Source organism: Macadamia integrifolia, unplaced genomic scaffold, assembly GCF_013358625.1.
Source record: "Macadamia integrifolia cultivar HAES 741 unplaced genomic scaffold, SCU_Mint_v3 scaffold784, whole genome shotgun sequence".
NCBI classification, from domain to species: Eukaryota; Viridiplantae; Streptophyta; class Magnoliopsida; order Proteales; family Proteaceae; genus Macadamia; species Macadamia integrifolia.
Window position 1 is genome coordinate 192,483 of NW_024870538.1, and position 5,606 is coordinate 198,088.

Genomic DNA, 5,606 nt, shown 5'->3' on the forward strand with positions numbered 1-5,606 from the left:
TTGATGTCTTAAACACAACCCATTTATAATTAGTGAATGTGAAGAAAAGTACTTTCCATAGAATAACAATGTTAGCCTATATGTGGACTGTTCTTAGCCATATTCTTGAGCACCCCTACGCATTCAAGTTTCAAAATCAGAGCCAGTTGGAGTAATTTGATAAATAAATTTTCCTTTATCCTAAATGCAAGCTGGTAACTTCTTGTATGACCAACCCTCTAATGATTATGTTTAATATGACAATAATTACAAATGATTAATTCTTCTCAATTAATTCCTTAGTCACTTCATATAGGACATGTAATACTATTAAGAAATGCTTTTAAGTGTTATATTACGTTATCAAAGGTTTTGTGCATGGTCATGTATAATGTATGGTCCCACATAAATCATTGGATTAGAACAAAAGCCCCATCATAAAATATCAAACATGCACCCCTTATTTGATGAGTCGTTGATTAAGGGGGTGGAGGAAATATGGCCATGCATGATTTCCTTCTCTTAAATAATTTCAACAAGCCTTCTGTATACACTAAAAATGAATGGCTTCTCTTATTCAATACTACTTATGACAACCAATTTGGTTTCAAAGTCACAAAATAGTCCAAACAAGACAATAAATATCATAATGTCTTGCTCACCAAAATGACTATAGAAGGGGGAACTAAGAGTGCAGCTTGTTACCAGCAAAGTGAACTAAGAAGTTGTAACATTCTTTTAATTTTCTTTTGTCTTATTCCCAAAAGTTATATAATGCAGGGATAAAAAAGAGTATAAAAAAATTACAGTTTTGTATGAAATGACAAAATTTACCCTTACTGAAAGAAAATATGTTATCTTAAAAGGACAAAACATAAGGTTATCAATTCTTAGTTCACTACTTTGATTAAAGAAGAATATTCCAAAAGATTAATAAGGGAGCATACCAAAATTGCCAATTCAACTATAAAGAAAGAAAAGGCTAATGTCATCTGAACACTTCATATCAAGTTATGTGACACCAAAATTTATTGATTGGTAGGATTTAGTGATCTATCATACAACATGTTCCAAATTAAACACCATACAAACTGTATTGGTTAATTAGTAGTCACAATAAAATAAAAGGCAAATCTTTAAAGATATAAGAATCCTAAAAAAATCAAGGGAAAAATGAAATACATGATGGGTCATATAATAGAATTTGGATCCTCTCTAGGCCATTGAGCCATTCAACCTCACCTGTTGGAGGGTTTAACGGGCTATAGAGGATCCGGGCTCCATGTAATGACTAGCTTATCAGTTTTTAAGAAGTCGTACTTGTGTAATTCAAATATTAATATTGCGAATAAAATAATTTCAATTGACCTACCTCTTAACCCCAAGACTATACCTTTTGGGAGCCCAAGAAACCTATCGAAACATGCACTATGATCAATATGTCATCGAGCTATGATTACATAAATAATAACTCCAAAATGCCTATTCGGCTTCACATTAGTTGTTGCCCATTAAATCCAATCATACAAGAGAATTTATTTGTAAAATGAAAGGTAAAACAACCATAAATATATAATACAAGAACCTCCCAAGAAATAGAGTACAACAGAATACAACTATATACCACTCATCCTACCTAAACTAACTTCATTAAAATGTCAAGGTATCCTCACTTTCTGATGTAAATGGATAATATTCTATATGAATAAGCCATGAGACTTTTACTTCGATAATATTAGGAAAGCTAAGAAAAGAAAAGAAAATAGTATAAAAAACATAATAAGTCATGAGATTTTTAATGTCTATGTATATCTTCAAACACAATTTTTTTTTTTTTTCTTTTCTTGAGTTCCAGACATATGACACCTTGCAAATTACAATAACCCCTCACCCCCAAAAATTAAAAAAAAAAAAAAAAAAAAAAATCTCTTCATTTTTTAGACCAATTTTAATTTTTAAGGCTGTGTTTGGTAGCCAAGAGAAGAAAAGAAAAAAAAATACACTTTTTTACATTTTTCTTGAGTTAAGAATTTTTCTTTGCACTTGGTATGTCTTCACCTAAGAAAAGATTCCCGTTTTCAAATTTAAAATTTCTCTTGGGAGTTGTGAAATTTTCTTTTGTTCTCCAAAAAATTTTCTTGCCAAAAAGCACAAAAAAAAATGAGAAAATATGAAAACATAATATGACAAAAAATGAATGATTACACGATAATTTCTTATGTGTCTATCTCTCTCTTAAAATTCAAATTTTTTTTAATTTTTTTTTCTTTTCTTTCCTTCTTTTGGTAACCAAACATATATACTCTTTTTATTTTCTTACCATTTCTTTTCTTTTTCTTTTCTAAATTCTTTTTTTTTTTTTTTTCGCTTCTCTTGCTACCAAACATAGCCGATGTGGGGAGGGAAGCTGGTTCTGGAAGGAATTGTTCTGTGTAACAGCGAAACAGTGGAAGGTACAGTCATATCATCTCTACAGATAGCAGAGAACCCATTTAAAATTTAAGGATAGACTTTGAAAAGATTGGACATATCTCAGACAGAGTGATGGGATTGGATGACAATCTTAATAGGTCAAATCAAAAACCCACATTGATTAGAAATCATGGTTCATTTGCCAGAGGTGGGTGTGCTGAGTGAACACCGAAGAGACAATTGAAGGCTCATCCTGGCAATTCCAACCCTTATTTACTTATTTAAAAAAAAAAAAAAAAGAGTTTCGGTTTCAGGGGAAAAAATGGAAAGTACAGTTAAAGTTCTGTTCGTCAGTACATTACAAAATTTAATTGAGGTTTTCTTTACCTACTGCACTGTCTGTATACTGTTGTAGGTGAAATGTTGGAATTTCCAACCACTAGGGTTTTTCTCAACTGTCCGTTAACCATTTAATAAGAACATTTTAGCGACCATACTTCTTCTTCCTCCAACCAAACACTCCCTAGATCTCAAATTGGAATACAAATTTGATTCAAAATCATGGGGGAAAGTTCTCCTCCAACCGTGGAATAAGATTCACCCACCCAAATAATTAACATGAGGTCGAAACTCTCTCTCCCCATAATGATGACTATCCCATTACCATAGGGTTTAGATAGGACCCCCGGGGGATGTCCCTCACTGATCCAACTGTCAATAGGGGGTTTGACTATGTGTTAGAGGGTGTCAGACCCCCTTTGAACGGCCGGATCAGCCGAGGGGAGCTGATCCAGACCCATCACCTCAATATCTCATAGTAGAAGGTCCAAGATCATTTGGTTTTGCTGATTGAATAGGTTGAACCAAACTATGTTTCCTAATTGTGGATAGGTGAGGCCATGCGACATCAACCACGATTTTAGGTATTGATATCGGATTGGTCATATCGGTTGATTCGTATCAGTGTCTGCCATGAAAAATACTAATATGGATGAATGAAAAAAAAAAAAAAAAAGGACAATTTATAAATTTTTACTAGTTCAAACCCAATATGATTCAATCCATATTGGTACCAATGATGATTGATCCCATTTAGTATTGATGTCATGCATTACTATAACCCTGTCCCCCAAAGAGGTTAATCTTTCAGGATTTTATTAATCAATAAAATAGAAAGAGATACTTATGCCGAGATCACTATGACAGTTCTTTGGCAAGATGAATTAGAATACTTGGTTTCCTAATTATGCTTTAAGGGTGAAACTTTTACCCAAAATAAGTAGAAAAAAAAGGAGGAAGGGAAGGTTTATGTTGGAGAGTGTGGTTCTTGCGCCTAGACATATTAGGAGCAAAGTGATCAAGTCACCCCTATGAAATGAAAAATGATATTTCTATGAATACTTTTTAATATGCTTCAATTGACTCTAGTGCATGTATAGGACCTGCACTCTCATATAGGGAACACTTATCGCAAAAGAAAAAAAAAAAAATTAGGGGTGATGCTAGGCGGCTCAGCTAGAAAATTGCCTCCCCAATCTAAAGTCTTTTTTTTTTGGCCTTTTTTAGTAAAGCCCACTCTAAGTGTCTTGACCTCTACCATCCAAGGAATTCAAGACTTCCTTTGTAAATGGGCCGGTCTCTTTTTTAATCTTGGCCCAGGAGTTCCAACCAAACCTTAATATGCTCCCCGCCCACCCACACCAACCCCACCATTTTTATAATTTTCATTTTGAACAATTCAGGATGGAAAATAGAACATTGACTCTTGGCCAAAAAAATTAAGAAGGCCAGGGAGGTAGCTGTGGGCCCATGACTAGCAGTACTTGCTACGCATCACATGCTTTTAGGCCCTGATTTGGGCCAAGCCTGCACTAAATAATTGCATTTAATACTAGGGGCCAAAACAGTTTCTACAAAATTTGGTTGGTTTTTTTATTATTCTCACTTTCCATTACACTGATAAGGCCTTCACTAAGGCAAGGACTTTAAGGCTGCGCACTGGTTGTGAACTACGTAGAATTCTAGCCCAAAATATCTTGTTCAGGTTTGCATGATTCAGGCCCAGATATTTTGGGCCGAATCCAGGCCCATATCTAATCCAATGACAGCTTGGGCTGGCCTAGTCTAATTGTTGGATGTGTATGTCCATCAAACCTGAGTGATTTTGAACGCAACAAATCCCAATTCGATCCTTTCCGCTGCACAGTTGAGTTCTAAGTTCTAACCAACACTAATACCATCAAATTTCTTAATCTACCCTTTGTCTTATGAGGTCCACATCAGATTATCAAATGCTAAATGCAACCATGCTTGGTCATACCGAGAATTTCTCCCCCAACCCTCATCATCCCCTAGAAACAAAGCAAAAAAAGAGAGACATAATTACTAAGGAGATTTCTTGCCCATTTAATTCAATTTATGTCCATGCATGCTTGATCATATTGCAAGTATGTCTTATTAATGGAAATGAATCAGTGCTAATTCTTCAAAGGCCCAGTGTCCACACTTCCACTTGTAATGTACACATGAGAAAGTTTACTCTAGATCGACCCCTTTTGGAAAAATTATTTGTTTTTGGAGGCAGTTCTTCTTCACCAAAGGTCAAAGGAGAATCCCTTGACCGAGGGGTTTGGATGGTACGTGGAGAGTATCAGGAATAACGGCGTGGTATCATTGACTTCGTCTAGTAGATTACAGAGCATTTATGATCCTAGATGGGTGTACTTTTCCTTCACCCAAAAAGTGCTGAAAAAAACCTTTTCCTTGGTTTTTGGAAGAAGAAAAAATGGAGCCCAAGCCCAATAGGGCTACAATACAAAGCCTATGCCTCAGCCCAAGCCCAAGCCCATAGGGCTACAATACAGAGCCTAACTCGGGCAAACTTAGAGCAAAAAAGCGGCAAGGAAGAACAATACTCAACTCCTAATCAAATGAGAACAATAAAAATCAGAAAATTAGGGCTCCATACAGGTTAAATTGGGCTAATTGGGCTTCAATTACTGCCACTACGGCACCAAACTTTTCACTCTTCTGCTAGGCCCATGGGCTTGAATTTGGGCCCAGTACTAGAAATTCTTCTCTGATGCAAATGAACAATATCTATCTAATCTATCTAAATTTTAAAATGGTAATTTGGGTAAAGAATTTCTCATCTCTCAATTAATCATCATCATCTTCTTCTTCTTCTTCTTCTTCCTTTTTTTTTTTTTTTTTTT